Source organism: Phasianus colchicus, chromosome Z (assembly GCF_987193195.1).
Source record: "Phasianus colchicus chromosome Z, bPhaCol1.hap1.1, whole genome shotgun sequence".
NCBI classification, from domain to species: domain Eukaryota; kingdom Metazoa; phylum Chordata; class Aves; order Galliformes; family Phasianidae; genus Phasianus; species Phasianus colchicus.
Window position 1 is genome coordinate 4,096,894 of NC_143476.1, and position 19,547 is coordinate 4,116,440.

Below are 19,547 nucleotides of genomic sequence, written 5' to 3' on the forward strand. Positions count from 1 at the left end.
AGATGTGTTTCCCTGCCCATGGCAAACACCAGCCTTTCCATACTTACAGTCCTCCTGACATCAGCACTAATTGAAACAACATCCTTCTCACCTTTGCCATGTCTGCCAGTGGTTGCAGCTCTTTCTATTGCATCCCTCTAGCTGTCAAGGCAAGAGCTCCTGTGTCACATAAGGAAAAGCAATCTTTTACCTGCTTTGCCATGCTCATGGCAGCAACAATGCAGATGCCAGCAGCTGATGCCCACAAGGACAGCCAGCCTGGACTTATTTTCATTACATATCTTTGTCCTGATGTCCTTCTACAAGCTGGAACATTTCTCCCTCTGAGCAGCAGAGGGCAGGAGGGGTCCAAGGTGAGGGCACACTCTCCCCTATTTATCTGGCACACAAAGAGAAAGAAGATGAAAACCAGATGTGTTTCCCTGCCCAGGGCAAACACTAGACTTTCCATCCTTACAGTCCTTCCTGTCATCAGCAGCAACTGAAACAACACCCCACTCACCTTTGCCATGTCTGGCAGAGGTTGCAGCTCTTTCTATTGCATCCCTCTAGATTTCAAGTCAAGAGCTCCTGTGTCACACAAGGAAAAGCAATCTTTTACCTGCTTTGCCATGCTCATGGCAGCAGCAATGCAGATGCCAGCAGCTGATGCCCACAAGGACAGCCAGCCTGGACTTATATTCATTACATATCTTTGTCCTGATGTCCTTCTACAAGCTGGAACATATCACCATCTCAGCAGAAGAGGGCAGGATGGGTCCAAGGTGAGGGCACACTCTCCCCTGTTTATCTGGCACTCAAAGAGAAAGAGAAAATGAAAACCAGATGTGTTTCCCTGCCCATGGCAAACACCAGCCTTTCCATCCTTAAAGTCTTCCTGACATCAGCACTAATTGAAACAACATCCCTGTCAAGTTTGCCATGTCTGGCAGAGGTTGCAGCTCTTTCTATTGCATCCCTCTAGCTGTCAAGTCAAGAGCTCATGTGTCACACAAGGAAAAGCAATCTTTTACCTGCTGTGCCATGCTCATGGCAGCAGCAATGCAGATGCCAGCAGCTGATGCCCACAAGGACAGCCAGCCTGGACTTATTTTCATTACAGATCTTTGTCCTGATGTCCTTCTAGAAGCTGGAACATTTCCCCATCTCAGCAGAAGAGGGCAGGAGGGGTCCAAGGTGAGGGCACACTCTCCCCTGTTTATCTGGCACACAAAGAGAAAGAGAAAATGAAAACCAGATGTGTTTCCCTGCCCAGGGCAAACACCAGCCTTTCCTTACTTACAGTCCTTCCTGACATCAGCAGCAACTGCAACAACATCCCACTCACCTTTGCCTAATCTGGCATGGAGGTGATGCTCTTTCTATTATACCCCTCTGGCTTTGAATTCACCAGTGCTTGTGTCACACAAGGATATGCAAGATTCCACTTGTTCTGCCATTCCCATAACAACAACTATGCAGATGCCAGCAGCTGATGCCCACAAGGACAGCCAGTCTGGACTTCTTTTCATTACATATCTTTGTCCTGATGTCCTTCTACAAGCTGGAACATTTCTCCATCTCAGCAGAAGAGGGCAGGAGGGGTCCAAGGTGAGGGCACACTCTCCCCTGTTTATCTGGCACACAAAGAGAAAGAAGATGAAAACCAGATGTGTTTCCCTGCCCATGGCAAACACCAGCCTTTCCATCCTTACAGTCCTTCCTGACATCAGCAGCAATGGAAACAACATCCCACTCACCTTTGCCATGTCTGGCAGAGGTTGGAGCTCTTTCTATTGCATCCCTCTAGCTGTCAAGTCAAGAGCTCCTGTGTCACACAAGGAAAAGCAATCTTTTACCTGCTGTGCCATGCTCATGGCAGCAGCAATGCAGATGCCAGCAGCTGATGCCTACAAGGACAGCCAGCCTGGACTTCTTTTCATTACATATCTCTGTCCTGATGTCCTTCTAGAAGCTGGAACATTTCTCCCTCTGAGCAGCAAAGTGCAGGAGGGGTCCAAGGTGAGGGCACACTCTCCTCTTTTTCTAGCACACAAAGAGAAAGAGAAGATGAAAACCAGATGTGTTTCCCTGCCCAGGGCAAACACTAGACTTTCCTTACTTACAGTCCTTCCTGACATCAGCAGCAATGGAAACAACATCCCACTCACCTTTGCCATGTCTGGCAGAGGTTGCAGCTCGTTCTATTGCATCCCTCTAGCTTTCAAGTCAAGAGCTCCTGTGTCACACAAGGAAAAGCAATCTTTTACCTGCTGTGCCATGCTCATGGCAGCAGCAATGCAGATGCCAGCAGCTGATGCCCACAAGGACAGCCAGCCTCGACTTATTTTCATTACATATCTTTGTCCTGATGTCCTTCTAGAAGCTGGAACATTTCTCCCTCTGAGCAGCAGAGGGCAGGAGGGGTCCAAGGTGAGGGCACACTCTCCCCTGTTTATCGGGCACTCAAAGAGAAAGAGAAAATGAAAACCAGATTTGTTTCCCTGCCCAGGGCAAACACCAGCCTTTCCATACTTACAGTCCTCCTGACATCAGCACTAATTGAAACAACATCCAACTCACCTTTGCCATGTCTGGCAGTGGTTGCAGCTCTTTCTATTGCATCCCTCTAGCTGTCAAGGCAAGAGCTCCTGTGTCACACAAGGAAAAGCAATCTTTTACCTGCTTTGCCATGCTCATGGCAGCAGCAATGCAGATGCCAACAGCTGATGCCCACAAGGACAGCCAGCCTGGACTTATTTTCATTACATATCTTTGTCCTGATGTCCTTCTACAAGCTGGAACATTTCTCCATCTCAGCAGAAGAGGGCAGGAGGGGTCCAAGGTGAGGGCACACTCTCCTCTTTTTCTGGCACACAAAGAGAAAGAGAAGATGAAAACCAGATGTGTTTCCCTGTCCAGGGCAAACACTAGACTTTCCATCCTTACAGTCCTTCCTGACATCAGCACTAATTGAAACAACATCCCACTCACCTTTGCCATGTCTGGCAGAGGTTGCAGCTCTTTCTATTGCATCCCTCTAGCTTTCAAGTCAAGAGCTCCTGTGTCACACAAGGAAAAGCAATCTGTTACCTGCTGTGCCATGCTCATGGCAGCAGCAATGCAGATGCCAGCAGCTGATGCCCACAAGGACAGCCAGCCTGGACTTATATTCATTACATATCTTTGTCCTGATGTCCTTCTACTTGCTGGAACATATCACCATCTCAGCAGAAGAGGGCAGGAGGGGTCCAAGGTGAGTGCACACTCTCCTCTTTTTCTGGCACACAAAGAGAAAGAGAAGATGAAAACCAGATGTGTTTCCCTGCCCATGGCAAACACCAGCCTTTCCATACTTACAGTCCTCCTGACATCAGCACTAATTGAAACAACATCCTTCTCACCTTTGCCATGTCTGGCAGTGGTTGCAGCTCTTTCTATTGCATCCCTCTAGCTGTCAAGGCAAGAGCTCCTGTGTCACATAAGGAAAAGCAATCTTTTACCTGCTTTGCCATGCTCATGGCAGCAACAATGCAGATGCCAGCAGCTGATGCCCACAAGGACAGCCAGCCTGGACTTATTTTCATTACATATCTTTGTCCTGATGTCCTTCTACAAGCTGGAACATTTCTCCCTCTGAGCAGCAGAGGGCAGGAGGGGTCCAAGGTGAGGGCACACTCTCCCCTGTTTATCTGGCACTCAAAGAGAAAGAGAAAATGAAAACCAGATGTGTTTCCCTGCCCAGGGCAAACACCAGCCTTTCCATCCTTAAAGTCCTCCTTACATCAGCAGCAACTGAAACAACATCCTACTCACCTTTGCCTAATCTGGCGTGGAAATGATGCTCTTTCTATTATACCCCTCTGGCTTTGAATTCACCAGTGCTTGTGTCACACAAGGATATGCAAGATTCCACCTGTTCTGCCATTCCCATAACAACAACTGTGCAGATGCCAGCAGCTGATGCCCACAAGGACAGCCAGCCTGGACTTATTTTCATTACGTATCTTTGTCCTGATGTCCTTCTACAAGCTGGAACATTTCTCCCTCTGAGCAGCAGAGGGCAGGAGAGTTCTAAGATGAGGGCACACTCTCCCCTGTTTATCTGGCACTCAAAGGGAAAGAGAAAATGAAAACCAGATATGTTTCCCTGCCTATGGCAGACACTAGCCTTTCCATCCTGACAGTCCTTCCTACAATCACCTGGAATTGAAACAACATCCCCCACATCTCTTTTTTGAACTTATTCATTCATGAATGAGAATAATGAGAATTTTTCTGTAAATCTTATTTCTGCATGGAAACAATCTGATAACCGGAGCTTTTTTCTCTAAAACAATCCAGGAAATTTGCATTGCTTATCTATGTACGCAAAATGTTTTGTCCTTTCATCTCAAATATCAATTCATATAGCAAAATAATATAGAAAATATATTTACAGACATTTTTGGACATAGATTACTTCTGGTCATGTGGGAAAGATTCCCTAAGCTGCAATCATGAAATTCTTTTATCATTTTCTCTGATTTAGCCAGTGTAACTAAAAGGGAAATAAGACACAGGCTTTTGATAGCAGCTGCCAATTTAACTACGATAATAACTTTTATTATTCTTGGCTAAGATCAAAGTCCCGCATTTCAGGATTATCTCCAGCTCATCAAGTATAATTAACAGTTTTGGATAGCCACATTATTATACAGCAATATTGTCTTCCTGCAAGGAATTTCATTGTTTTGACACGTGCCACAGGTTGTTAATAGATTGCCTGATTACCATTTATTTTTTTTATTGGCTTATGATGACCACAGAAAATTATACAGCAGCACCATAAAAACTTTAAATCCTATCCCATGTATCTGCACTCATACGAAAATAATATTGGAAAGCATTGGTGAAACTAAGATTACAAAATAAAGCAGAGGACAATTTCAGTGAAAGCCTGCAGGTTTCACAGCTCTGCCCATTTCAACCCCCTGAAGACACCCACGGGTTTCCTGCTGTGGGACACAGGCACTCACCTGCAGCTCAGCACTGCCTGCTCATGCCTGCGCTCACATTCAGGCTGGAACCAAGGAAATCCTCAGCAAAGACATCAGTACACTTTTGTTATGACGACTTTCATAAAGAAGCATCAAATATTTCTTCACGAGAAATACTGCAAGTCCCTTTGACACTAGCCCTTATTTTAAATGTTTAGATTTGTGCTTCATTCAGGCGTGCTGTCACTCCCAAAAAGATTTTTATTCTTTTGCTTTTCATTCTGAGGAACACAGTGATTTCTGCCTTGTTTACTGACTGTAGGCACAGCAATACTCCTGCACCTTCAGGGAAACAGCAAATCCATCTCTTTCACACCCTACTTCTATCAAGCTCATTCACCTTACAAGGTATTTATTGCAAGCAGCTCTTCCAAAAATGGAGATTAACAGAGCCTGCAACCCAGGACACCTCAGTAAGCCAGTACTTTTCATCTCCTGAAGGTGTAGGTAGACACAGAGCTGGAACATCTTTTCCAGAGCTGTGTGATGCTATCTCATCTGTGTTCCCTTACTGTTGACTCAGTGTCACTTCTTATCTAACCTGGTTGCATCCCAGGATTTCTGGTGCCAAAAATAAACTGACAGCTTTCATCGCTAGTTAAAAGGAAACTGCAATAGGAAAAGCAATTTTTCTGATTTCTCTGTTGATCAAAGATGCTTCATGCAAGCCTGATGCGGTAGAAACAATATCAGCTTTAGAATGACAGTCATTAGAGCAGAATCCTTTCACTGATGAAATCCCACAGTCCTGATTCATACAACACTGACCCTGGAGGATACAGTAGTTTAGATGAAAGTGCATTAAAAATGACTAAGTTAAGGTCTCAGCAATAGCAAAGAGTGACAAGTATGAAAAAAAGAAGTTGCAGAAACTGCTTCAGTTTGGCACTCTGGCATAAAGTATGACAACACACAACCTGCCTGTGCAGTTCCAGAAGCAGAAGAAAGCCGTCAACCAAGACTTGTTCTCATCTGCTCTGAAAGTCCACTGGGACAAGGCCACTTTTCTCTGACGTGCTTCCAGAAGTATCACTTCTGAGCACTGTGCCAGGGAGTTACAAGATACTGTTTGTGTGTACAGAGGAGAAAAAGACGTCTGTCTGGAAACAGACTTGGTGAAGGAGAAGCAGCATTTTCCAGAGTACTTCAGAAAGAACTGAGCACTGCCCCAAGAGCTTCAGAGCGGCAGGCTGTCACAGTGTGCCAACCAGCTCAGCTGTGAGTTGGCACTGAAGCTGCACCACAGGGAGAACAAAGCCCCCTGTGCACCCTTGGAGAGCCAAGGGTTGGAGATTCATGAACCTTGAGCTCCTTTCCAACCCGGGCCATGCTGTGATTCTGGGATTCTCACCTTTGCCTCATCTGGCAGAGGGAGGCAGCTCTTTCTCTTGTCTCCCTATGGCTGTCAGGTCACCAGGGCCAGTGTCACACAGGGAACTGCAAACACTGTGTGTGCTGTGCCCTGCCCATGGCAGCACAGAGGCAGCTGCCAGCAGCTGATGCCCACAAGGACAGCCAGCCTGGACTTCCTTTGATTCCTTCCCTTTGGATCAGCGTCCTTCAGGACTCTCCAGCTGAGCAGCAGAGGACAGCAGGGCTTCGTTGTCTGGGCATGTTCTCTTCTGGCCCTCTGGCCCTCACAGACACAGGAGGAGGACACAGAGGCTGCTGTAACACAGCCAGCCCTGCCTCTCAGGTCAGCTCTCAGGCCATCCTCTCTCCCCTCAGCAGCAGCTCACTGTTCTGCACTCCTCTGGCCTGGGCTGGCAGAGGTGTGCAGCAGTTCTGCTGATCTCCCAGTGCTGGCCATGTCTGCAGTGCCTGTGTGAAAGACACAGGAAGCTGCCAGCATTGCACTGCTCTGCTGTGCCCCTGCCATCACCGAGTTTGCTGTCAGCAGCTGCTGCTACACGTCCATTCAGGCACAGGCCTTTCCTTCCTGGCCCTCTTTCCCCCCCTCTCTCCTCTGCTCTCTCTCGTGCTCCCCTTTGGCCTGGGCTGGCTGAGCAGTGCAGGCCTTGTTGTTGCTCCCTGGGCCAACTACGTCACGGTTCCCCGTGACTCTGCCAGCTGCTCTGACACAGCGACTGCGTCCTCAGTGTGGATTCCAGAATGCGACAGACGTCCAGAGAAGACTTCCAGGGCTGATTGGAACATGCTGCCATCAAGAACTGCCATGGCTCAGGCCCCCTGGGAATCTGCTCACAGCGAAAGCTGCTGTCACTCTGTGTGGGCACAGCCTTGTCTGTGTAGGCCTGCTCACACTGCAGCCCCTGTCTGCACCAGAACCGTGCCGATCCACCTTCTCTTGGCCTCCTTGCCTGCATGGAAAAGGGCAGCTTGGGCTGAAGTCCCTCAACTTTCCGATGGCCGAGTGAAGTCTCTGAGCCCTGGTGACCCACGCAGCTCTTTAGCCTGCTGACCTGCTCTGCTGGGGCTGTCTTAAAAGGCAGAGGGCACGTTATCCTAATGTCCCCACATCCATCCCTCTTAGCATACTGATGGCCAGTTCCTAAAAGGACACCTGCACAATCTCTCTGAATGTTAATCAACATGTAGTTGGTCTGTGCACTGCAGAAATTGCATCTAGGTTTTCAGTGGTGATTAGCTATGTGTTTAGTCAGAGGTGCAATGGTTCTAATGGTGAGAGAAAGACATTCCCAGTTGTCATCAGGTGGAACACACTTCAGACTGGAATTGTACTTGAGGGCATCTGTTGCTGGAAAATTTAATGGCAGTAAACTGCCTAGATAATGAGAGAATGAGGGTGACAATAGAATGGTACGTAATCACAGTGGAATGAAAAAAGTATGCAGGGTGCAGGAAGGGAGGTGTGGACGTTCTGAGTTGCAACTCTATTTGCTCCAGAAAGCTCTGTCAGAATAGAAGACCGAAGGAAATACTTTGAGTGTTTTTTTAATGTGACTGGATGAAAGATCCATGTGGCAAATTGAATAACTGAGTGGTAAAGGGACATAGATACCTCACTGTTTCATGGAACTTTTCAATTAAGCACCTGAGCACTGCGTACAGGACTTGGGAATATAAGTATTGGAGGATGATGGAATATCTTTATTTGGAAGGGACCTCGAGGATCATGTATTCCACCTCCTGGTTCCACACCGGACCTCCTATGGGTCAAGCCCTGTGTCTGAGAGCATTGTGCAAATGCTCTTTGGCCTTTGTCAGCTCAGTGCCAAACCACTGCCCTGGGGAGCCAGTGCCAAATTCCATGTATCTAGTTCATCCTACAGAATGATGCCAAGAGCAGTTATAGAGATCGACTTACAAACAAAATTCTTGTCTTGAATTAATGGTACACTCACCATTTAAAAAAAAAAAAAAAAAAAAAAAAGAACTAAAAGAAAAAAAAGAAGAAAAAAAAAGAAAAAGAAAAATCAAAGCCACATTCTTACGCTGGCATTTTACAGTATTGTCAGATTTTTGTAATTCTGTTTTGTCATATAAGATTCTCTCATCATGAAATAATGACCAAATTCTCTTTTCAGATCTAAACATACAAATGTTAAAGGCAGCAGTGCTGTTCAAGAGTACATTACCACCTCAAACACTGCTTTGGCTGTAAAACTGAAGGTAGTAAGGAATTTTATCAAGGAGTTAGAAGAAAACATGTAAGTGTAGATTTAAAAGCAACCTGTATTGTTACTTAGAGTTAGATATAGTGTAATCCAATGCACAGTACTTGTAACGTGTGTTTTACAAAATGCTTTGCAATGTAGGCATCTGTTAAGATAAATGCTGCAAGTTCTAATATGTCCATGACCTTTTCAAACTGTTCCTTACTCCTACACATCACTACGAGTAGTTCTTCTGTCAGGAAGGATCACCTGAGTAATTAACCTGTGACCTTAAGTTTGGAATTAAATGCATACAGTGGAAGTAAGAGCTGTGGGTTATTTTGCTCTTTCAGTGTTGAACAGCCGAGGTGTTTTGTTTTGGAGGGTGGACAGTGATGGGACAAGTGGGGAATGGCTTTAAACTGAGACGGGGGGTGTTGAGGTTTAGGTTGGATGTGAGGAGGAAGTTTTTCAGCCAGAGGGTGGTGAGGCACTGGAACAGGTTGCCCAGGGAGGCTGTGGATGCCCCATCCCTGCAGGCAGCCAAGGCCAGGCTGGATGTGGCTCTGGGCAGCCTGGGCTGCTGGTTGGCAGGTTAGAAAGCCAGCATGACTTTATTGCAGCCCTGGGTGAAGGGGGATCACTGCTCCTAGCATGCACACAGAAGAGCTGGAGCACACAGGTGATGTACATTCCACTTGTGAACATTCCTGCAATTGCAGAGAGCGTGCGCCTGTTCCAATCACTGCTGCACAGATCAAAAACTGATTGCAGATGAGCTGTTTTGGTATGGGGTTCTTGCCAACGGTCTGCAGTGGCTGTGTGATTCCTCGGGGAGTTGCTCTCCAGCCCAAAGGTCATGTCCTAAGTCGACCAGATCCCGTTTGTGTCCAGAAATGGCTGACAACAGATCAGCTGCTGGTCAAGTTTCTAACATCACACTGGCCTTGCTCCAGTGTCTGTGTCATCAGCCCCAGCACATACGGTGCACCTCTTCAAGGCTTTGCAACACTGAGACTCTGCACTTGGGCTCCAGACATCCTGCTGCACCAAGAGGTTATTCTAGCTTTGGTATCTTGCAACTTTGTATATAACTACATCACTGTAATCATAAATGTCTAGGAGCGTGGAGATGGAGAAATTCATCTTCCTGTAATTCTCTGTACTGCAGCCCCGTGGTTTCAACACCCAATGCAGTATTGAAATTTCAGTTGAGAAATTGAAAGCTGTCCCTAACAAAAAACATCTGCATTTGTTATTGAAATCACACTGAGGATCAATAAATCCAAATGCTTCTAGCATAACCACGATTACAGGCAGTGTTTAGACAAGCTCTTACAGGAAAACCATGAACACAAGGCTAGAGAGAGACTAAGTGATGCACTCTGCAGGAATACTCATGGAAGTATTCACAGTGCAGGAGTCTGATCTGATTACAGATGCTGTGCTTTAAGTACCCCTTATCATATCTTTTTTTTCACTGTTGTGCAGGGGTTGGACTCAGTGATCTCTGGAGGCTGGAGATGCTGTTTGCTAATGGCAGATGGAGAGAGGAAAAGCAAGTCCAAGGCATGCTGTGCATAGCCACCACATGGCATCTGCCCCATTTCCCCCTGCACAAAGGAGGAGCAGCTCACAAGCTTGGCCTGGGCCAGGGAAGGGAGCAGACAAACATCTGGACCGACCCCAAACGAGCTGGTTCTGCAGGTTGGGTGTCTTCTGCTGCTTGTCTCACATCCTGCTGCTCAGCGGTAGATTTGTTCCTGCTCAGTGCTAACAGGAAACTCACACAGCATTTCTGTTTCAGCTGTGCCAACGCTTTGATCCCTTGCTGCTTGGATGGGGCGTTTGAAGAAGGATGCCTGTGCTGATGTCCAGCCAGGCTTTGGGGATGAGTCTCCACACCAGGGTCCGTCTGACAGGACTGAGGGTTGGGGATCCAGCCAGGTCGAGTCCAGTGTGCTTTGCTCTTGTTCTTAGTGCTTGTTTTTGCTCAGGAGGGCAGGAGGTGAACCTCGTGAACCAATGCCTGCAGACGGGGTTTGCAGAGAAAGAGGTCCTGCAGGCCTTGTGTGACAGCCACGGAGCTGCAGCGAGGCTGCATCCGTGTAAAACACCAGAGATCCACGGAGGTGTGAAGGGGAGCTGTGGGCTGCAGTCACGCAGGAATGGATGTGCATGCTCGGGGTTTGGTTGTTGTGTGTGTGTTAAGTGACTGTGATACCACTGCTGGGTCAGTGTGAGTGTACGGAACAAGTGTGACAGCCTTTTTGATGGAGTCCTGTGAAAGGATTCCTATGGATTTGAGATCCAACTGTCAGCCCGTGGGCATCATCCAGGAGTTGGGGTAGGGGATGAGGCAAGGGAAGTTGGGCTGAGAAAGGGATAAAGCAGTCTGGCAGTAGTTCTGTGTTTCTCCCATCTCCTGCTTTATTTCCTTCCAGGTGAAATAGATGGGTGCTGCAACATGCCCTTGAATGTAACCCACTCTAGTGTGGATTTGACATGGGCCCAGCACTGCAAGGTACGCTGCTGGGAGGAAGCGTCCATCTGGCTGAGGGCAGGAAGGCCCTCCAGAGGGATGCACTGAGGCCAGTTGTGCGAGGCTCAACAAGAGCAAGCGCCAGGTGCTGCGCTTTGGTCATGACGACCCCGTGCCAGCTTCTCCAGGATTTGGCTGGGGTAGAATTCCAAGCAGCCCCTGATTCCAGAACGTTGGGCTGGGCTGTTGGAATCTTCTGCCCTTGTGACTGGTCTTGCCTCCCCACCCTGTCCGTCGTGGTGGAGCAGCCTGGTGGCCCTCAGTGATGTCATAAGGGCTAGAATGAGGGGAGGAGCAGTGCGTGCTGCGTCCCTTCATTGGAGCGCTGGAGCTCTGACTGAGCAGCTCGCTTGTTGCACTTGTGCACCGACTGCGTCCCTTTGTCTTCACACCGTCCTGTGCAGCACCTTGTAGGTAAGCTGAGACAGTGTGGGAGAGACGGGGGGACAGTGAGTGCTGAGAACTGCTGGCTGGCGGAGCTCATAGGATCACATTATCTCCATCAGCAGAGGGGTGGTCAGCAGGGACAGGGAGGTGATCGTCCCCGCCTGCTCTGCTCTTGTGAGGCCCCAGCTGCAGTACAGTGTCCAGAAAGACAGGGAGCTGTTGGAGAGGGTCCAGAGGCGAGCCACAGGGATGATCAGGGGACAGGAGCACCTCCCCTGCAAAGACAGGCTGAGGGAGCTGGGCTTGTTCAGCCTGGAGAAATGAAGGCTGTGGGGTGACCTCATGGCAGCCTTCAGTACCTAAAGGGAGCCTAAAAAGAGGAGGGCAATCACCTCTTTGAAAACTTAAGTTTTTAAGTTGAGGGAGGGCAGATTTTGGTTTTTCCCTCGTAGTCTTTGCTAAACCGTGGAAGCAAACTGACCTGCTCTTTCTCTCTCCTCTCTCCACCCTCTGCCTGCTACCCTGCTGCAGCTTTTGCTCGTGGAAGATCAGAGCAAAGTGACAAGGAACGGCTGCGGATTCGTGAGATTTCTCTCCCTCGTTCTGATCTCTTGCCAGGTACCTGCCATGGTTTGTCCCCCCACATGCTTTAGCAGCCCGTGACGCCCCGTGTTTAGTAACACAGCCTCATCCAGCTTTGATGGGACGCTGGTCACGTGTGGGTTTTCTCCACGTGCTCTGCAGCTCAGCCCTCAGAAGGATGCTGTCTGTGGTGCTGTGACCAGCTGGTCTACAGGAAACCAATCCCTTAGGCAAAGAGTCCCAGCCCCAGCTTGTGCAGAGCTGCACAGCATCACCAGGGACACCAGCAGGCGTGCTTGGGCTGTGTGAGTGTGCCCGACAGCTGTAGGGAGCACAGCAGAGATGTGAACAGAGAAAATAAAAGTGTGTTTCTTTTCAGTTCCAGCTTGTCACACCTACGCTGATGGCTGTGGCGTGCAGCGAGATCAGCTGTGGGCCTGACCTGGCATGGACAGAGGTAGAGTATGAAGCTCTGATTGGTCTTTGTTCCCTGACTGCAGCCAGCAGAGTGAGCCGCAGATGTGCTCTCCTGCTTTCCAAGAGAGCTCCTCTGTGGCAAGACAGTAGTGCAAGAGTGGCAAGTTTATAAAAGTACCAGAGCCATCTCGGCTGTTGTGTTTGTCCTCTACTGACTTTTCCCTTGAAATGGCTGCAGAAACAACAATCATTCTCTGCTCTGTTTGGCCTCGCTGTTGGTTGGACTGCTCAAGAGAGCTGCTTGGTGCTTGCAATGGCACTGTTTGCACCTTGTAACTGCAGCCGTAGCTTTGGTTTCCCTCTTCATGGTCTCCTAGCATCTGAAACAGTCAGCCTTCCTGCACAAAGAGCGCAGGAAAGGAGGGGGCAAAATGGACAAGGCCACCTGTCTGCGTCAGTGCCATTGCTGATTAGTCTGGGTGGGGAGAGATGCATCTTTGCATTGCCTGGCGTGTGCCTGCTACACACCAGGGAGAGAAACAGCCGTTATTAGACTTGCAGTTCCTTCTCAAGTGCCCATGATAAGGACCGAGTGCATTTCCTGCAGCTTTCTCTGCAGATGTGCTCCTCACCTTGAAGTCCTCCTTGTTGGTTCCCAGCTCCTCACCGTGGCCTGTGCTCTCTGTTTCAGGCTGAGAACAAGGGGAAGCCCCTGCTGGACCATGAGGTGGCACCTGTGAATGTTCCAGCTATTGCTGCTGCCCATGCTATTAAGAGATACGTTGCCCAGGCAGCGGATGAACTCTCCTTTGAGGTAAGCAGTTCAAGGCGTTCCTTGTTGCTCAATTTTACAATGGCAAATGCCTTCAGAGCTGCACTGGTGCAAGTGCTCTCATGCTCGGCGATGTTTGGCAGTGCAGAAGTATGCAGTCATTTGAGCTGTGCTTTCCTCCCAGCCGTGCTGAAGCTGGGATTGACGTTGCAATCTCTTGCAGGTGGGAGACATCATCTGTGTCATCGACATGCCACCAAAGGAGCTGACCCCCTGGTGGAGAGGCAAGCTCGGCTTCCAGGTAGGCACAAGCTTCAGACTGGAGAGTGCAACTTCAGTAGAGGCAGGAATCTCAGCTTAGAGCTGCTCTGCCTGCACAGGATGCCTAATGGACATAAACAGTTTCCCTGTGTCGGTGTCAGAGGACCTTGCCTTTGGCTGCAAATGTTGAAAAATTATTACCTTTATGCTGTGAACTATGGCCATTTTCTGCTGGATAGTCTTATGGAACGTCAGGCAAGCACGTTCCGAGGGAAATGTTATGTGGCTTTTGGTTTAACAGTTCAGACCTGAGAAGTGCTGCATGCAATAGTTGGCCTCTCTTCTTGTTACAGGTTGGATTTTTCCCAGGGGAGTGTGTGGAACTCATTAATAAGATCATTCCTGAGGCACTCATCAATTCTGTGCCAAAGCCAGGTAGGGATGTTACATTTGATGGTGTGGGAAAGCAAAGTGAAGTCTTTTTTGGGGTGGTTCCATGTTTAATACCTCCTTTATCCATCCCACATTGTCCTCTGGGTTGATGATTCTTCATGCACACCATGGGTCAGAGATTTGGCCCAATCCTCCTGATTTTATGATTGGACTTGGCAAAACTATAGAATCTTCATAGAATGGCTTGGAATGGAAGGGACCTCAGGGATCATCATGCTCCAACCCTCCCGCCTCAGGATGGTCTCCCAGCCCCCACATTTAATGTCAGATTAGACCAGGCTGCCCAGGGCCCCATCCAACCTGGCCTTGGGCTCCTCCAGAGATGGGGAAAATCCCTTTTTGTATGTACTGGTTGGTAACGTTCTTCCCGTTCTGACGTGCTCTGTAGAATGTGCTGTGCTCGGCCTCGTCCAACGGAGCCAGACCTGAAATGACCTGGTTTCTTCCTTTTGTTGTGCAGTGCCCAAGAAACGCAGCAAGATCCTCACCTTCCTTCGTTCCTTGGTGAAGGCCCGCCCAAAGAAACCGACCGAGCGGGAGGTGGAGAAGGAAAGGGTGTTTGGCGGTGACCTGGGAGAGCATCTTCTCCACTCCGGTCGTGATGGTAAGGAGCTGCCCATTCCTGAGATCTTCCTCTGCTGGGCATCTAAAGAAGATGAAAGGGAGCTCATATCTAGCAGGGGGCAGGCTGATAGCCGTGGAGACACGTGTAATGGGAGTTGATGGCTGAAGGATAAAGTGAGGCGGATGCTCCTAAGAGACAAGCACATCTGTATTTGCTTCAGCCAAGCCTGGCTGGGCTTAGTGGATGGGATGTGAAGCACAGCCTGCAGCACGATTGAATCAGGAGCTCCACTGACGGCTGGCACGTGTTCTTCAGTCCCCCAGGTCCTCCAGAGCTGCGCTGAGTTCATTGAGCAGCACGGCGTGGTGCAGGGGATATACCGCCTGTCCGGCGTCGCGTCCAACATCCAGAGACTGCGGTAAGAGTGCTGCGACTGACACAGCCTGAGTGCATCTGGTGTGGCTTTGGGCTTGCCTTCCTCTCGCTCAACCGGGTTTGCGTCCCTCTCTCCAGGCAGGAATTTGAGTCGGAGCAGATTCCTGAGCTCACCGTCCGTGACATTCACAGCGTGAGCTCCCTCTGCAAGATGTACTTCAGGGAGCTCCCGAACCCTCTGCTCACCCACCAGCTGTACGGCAAGTTCTCGGTAAGCACAAGGCCACGTCTTTCATTTCCCTCTTCCTGGGCCTCTTGGCAGATGGCTGCAGCAGTGCCCCAGCTCTGAGGCCCTTTTGCTGTCAGCCCCACGAGGTTTACTCGCAGTGGTGTACTAGCCTGATTGGTGTCTCGCTCCCTTTCTGCACTACTCCAGGATGCTGTTGGTGCCGCTACAGAGGAGGAGCGGCTGCTCAGAATGCAGGACGTCATCCAGCAGCTGCCCGCTCCTCACTACAGGTCAGTGCTGCCCTCAGCCTGCTGAGCTCAGCCCTGCTGCATTGCAGAGGGCAACGATGCGGTTCCAGGCTCTGTCTCACGCCGGCAACACGATGCCTGTGTATGCTGAAGGGTTGAAGGCTCCATGGGCTTACTTTATGGGGTCAGTTCCTGGGCACGGGGGCACGCTTGGTGCAGCTGATGGCTGCGGCTGTGCTGTGCTGGGGCTTGGTGCTGCAGCGTGGCACTCAGTCAAGTTGGATCTACTTCATCTTCGGTGACAGTAGCAATCACAAGAAGTAGCATGAATGGAGGTTTGCTTTCTGAATTGCAGCACGGCATGCTCGTTGGTGCTGAACGTTTGCCTCTCTTGTTTTCCAGGACACTGGAGTTCCTGATGAGACACTTGGCGTGTCTGGCTGCGAGCTCTACCACCACAAACATGCATGCCAAGAACCTAGCCATTGTGTGGGCTCCAAACCTCTTAAGGTAAACTTCTGGTTCTGTTTCAACGCTTCCTCTGTTCTCCAGTTAAGAAAAGCAGTCCTCTCTTTTTCTCCATCAAATGTGCTCTTCTCCTGTAAAATCTGTGGCTGACAGAAGCGCAGGAGCCTGGGCTATTCTCCAACCCCACGGGCACAATGTCTAGGTGACAATTACTGCAGTCTTGTTGAGATGGGACTGACGTGTCCTTGATCATCCAGGGGAATTTCTGCAGTGGCATCACTGATTGCCCACTGCGGAAGTCTCCAGAGCCTCAGCTGACAGCTTTTGGCTGCAACAATTCAGACTCGGGGAAACGGTCTTGGAGAAATGACTTCTAAAATCTGCCTTTTCTACAGATCACAGCAGAACGAGTCTGCCTGCGCCAGCGGAAGAGCTGCCTGCATGGAGCTGCAGACACAGTCAGATGTGGTGGAATTTATCATCAACCACACAGACGTCCTCTTCGGCTCCAAATCCAGAGCAGACATCGCAGATGCAGCAGGTGAGTGTCTTCCTCCATTAGCTTGATCATGACCTGACACCTTGATCAAATGCAGGCCTTCTCCAGTACCTTTGAGATACTCTTTTACCATCAAGAGGACAGCAGACCTCTGGGCTTCCATTAGAATTTGGCATCCTGTTGCTGGATGCTGAGAATGTCCAAGCACAAACTTCACAAGGAGGAAACTGACATTATTATGGTTTGCACACAGGAGAAGCTTGATGCAAGTGTGGCAGCGAAGTTTTCTCAATTCCTGCCACCATTTCCTTGGGTTTTTCCTTGCCTATTTTGATACAGTAAGCTGCTCTTAATGATGACCGTGTCCTTTGCCATAAACACACCACTGCCCACATAGTTATTTTGAGCTCCTCTTCTTCCAGTAACTCGGATAAGCAAGCCTGAGAAAAATACAGCACCTCCCCCAGAACTGTAGTGGCTGTGCTGCTGCTTTCTGATCCTCGCTCTTACCTGTGGTTTTCCCTGACAGGGCACAATTCTCTCCCAGGGCCCAAGTCTGTGGGGGTCTCTTCTGCTGCCACAAAGCTGCTAAGCCTGGAGGAGGCACAGGCACAGAGGCGAGGCCACAGCAGCTATCCCCCTGTTGTGACAGAGAGCAGCAGGGACATTGAGGTGGAAGAAAGCCCTGCAGCTGGGCAGGGCAAATTCCACACCGTCATCGACTTTCCATCTGACAGGTAAAGAGGACTTTCTTTTCCAGCACCTAGCATCATTGTTTGGGTGGGTTTTTCTGTTTTTCTCTCCATGATTTCTAGTGCCAAAACTTGCTGAAACTAAGTTATGCTACTGGTGGGTTTTTTAGATGTCAGGGCCACGTACCTGAAACCAATTGCAGTTCTCCTCTAAGCAGAGCAGTTGGTCAGACTTGCTGGCACTAGAAATTAAACATGGCAGTGAGATGAGGCCGATGAGGTGCTAATGAAAGAGTCTGAGATGCTTCTGCTTCTGAACTTCCTTTATGGCTGCACGGTTCCTCAGAAAGCAGTTATGCCTGCCAGCTCCATCAAAGCCATCCCTCAGATGCTGTGCTGTACAGCTGTGGAGCCTTTGCTCACATGCTCTGCATCTTGCTTGACAGAGTTGAGGGGAATTTAGCCAGCAAGACTTCAGGGCTGAGCTGTAGAACGGAGCCATCCTCAACTGTTGGAAACAGAGCGAGTTTCTAAGCTGTGTTTCTGCAGAAACCAGGCAGTCCCAGGAACAAGCAACTGCTGCCAAGAGCTCAGTGCAGCTCTTCCCTCACCCTGCACCACACACGACTCACAGCGTTGGCTGTTTTCTCTCTCCAGGCAAAATCCACCCAGAAAGACTGAGGAATCACCAGCTAGCAGTTGGTGTTGCTGCTTTAGCCTCAGAAAGCCATCCTCTGGGAGCAAACGCCAACTGCAGCGCAATGCCAGGCAGCCCTCAGAAACAGCAGTGGTAGTCCTGGCAGGTAAGGGTGCAAATGCAGCTTCCAAATCCCTGCTTTTCAGGAACATAGAATTCAAGCTTGCTCTGCACTTCTATCTCCTTCTAGCATTCCAGCCCCTTCCTAACATCTTCAGTTCACCCCTGATCAAGAACCACTGTCGTAATTCAGCTTGTGAAAGTTTGACACTAACCCCTGTGTATCCTTTCTAGGTGAATCGAGCCCTTGCCAACCCACAAGATCCAGGGCAAGTAGCGAGGATGCTCTCTGTGCTTCCATCAGTGGAGAGCTCATAGGAAGCACAAATTGCTGCAGTTCTAATAGCAGCCTTCCATCTAACAACATTAATGGAGAGAAGGAGCTCATCGAAGTGCATGCTCTGATTACACCTGGCTCTGCTGAAGTTGCTGACCTGGGCCTGCCAGACACCACAGTCACCAGCCTGGATTGTAACCAGGAGTCTCTGCAGTGCAGCCCATCTGAAGCACAGTGTGAGTGCCCCGACAGCAGCACCTCCATGCAGGAGCAGGTCAGTGTCAGTGAGGAGGAGCAGAGCCTCTTGCAGGGGGACTTTCAATCAGGCCTCCAGTCCCAGGCACCGGACAGCAGCACTGAGAGCTCTGAGCCACTCTCTCCATGACAAGACAGGATGAGTCCCATCTTCACCGTGGACCTCTCACACCCTCCTGTCCTTTATTTAATAATAAAAGCACACTCGTGCTCAATCAACGCCTTGACTGCCTCCAGAGTCTTCATTCACACGGACTGGGATGAATGCAGCACACAGCAAGGCACCCCAGCTTGCAATGCTGTGGCTGTGGGGTGCGTGCAGCACAGCTCCGGGTTTGTTCCTGTTTTGTCTGGCTTTGGGATGTCTGCAGGGGGAGCTCTGCTACCATTTGGCATGGTAGCAAATAATCTCTCGCATCCTGGATGCTGCTCATGATACTCCCAAGCTTCCTGGCTGTGGCTTTGTGATGCTTTTCAGGGCTTTCTGATGCATTTCCATGCCTTGGATGTTGCTTAACACCTCCCTCCTCCCATCATGTCCTTTCCTGGCTCCCATCTACGAACTGGCCCTGCAGATCATCTCCAGACCTGTCATCATCACACTGCGGCAGGAGAAGCTCCCCCTGGCCAACGTCAGGCAGTACTGCTTGGTCTGCAGCTCAGTGGCCATTTCCCTTTTAGGCGGCTCCTGCAGAAGAATCAAGCAGCAGAAGAATTTGCTCACCCTGCAGCACACAAATGCTACGAAAGCAGAAACAACCTGGGAATCTCTGGGTCTGCAAGACTTCACAGACACTCACCGACTGTGTCTGATGGTTCCCTCCCATCCTTGATTTCCTTCTCCCCTTCTCCACGTCGGATCCCACTGCTGAGCCATGATCAAGCTGCCCAGTGTGGCAGAGCATCGTGCAGAGCTGTGCTGGCACCACCTCCCCTTCCTCTCCTGCATCTCAGCGTGCAACCTGAGCAAGTTTTCCTGAAAAAGTGACCAGCTCTTTTCCATCCCTTTGCCCCTACAAACAGTTGTCCAGAGGATCTCGTCCAAGAATTCCTGGAACAGCCTGCAGCTGGCTCTCCTGAAGTTCAGGCTCCTGCCTTTGCTTCCTGCCAGGCCCACATTCCTTGAGATCACAAGCTCAAGGAGGGCATGGTCACTGCAGCCCTGACCGCCT

The 19,547-nt window shown here is 49.7% G+C and overlaps 2 long non-coding RNA genes across 2 annotated transcripts; one reads left to right on the forward strand and one right to left on the reverse strand.

The window, feature by feature from the left end:
* Window positions 1–2,012: 2,012 nt before the first annotated feature.
* Window positions 2,013–3,852, reverse strand: LOC149912261 (uncharacterized). Its single transcript, XR_016461830.1, has 3 exons — window positions 3,384–3,852; window positions 2,563–3,259; window positions 2,013–2,444 (listed from the first exon to the last, which is right to left on the reverse strand). It is a non-coding gene; the product is annotated as an uncharacterized LOC149912261 (long non-coding RNA).
* Window positions 3,853–16,958: 13,106 nt separating this feature from the next.
* On the forward strand, window positions 16,959–18,278 carry LOC149912262 (uncharacterized). The gene is made up of 3 exons (XR_016461441.1): window positions 16,959–17,131; window positions 17,744–17,889; window positions 18,078–18,278. It is a non-coding gene; the product is annotated as an uncharacterized LOC149912262 (long non-coding RNA).
* The last annotated feature ends 1,269 nt before the right edge of the window (window positions 18,279–19,547 follow it).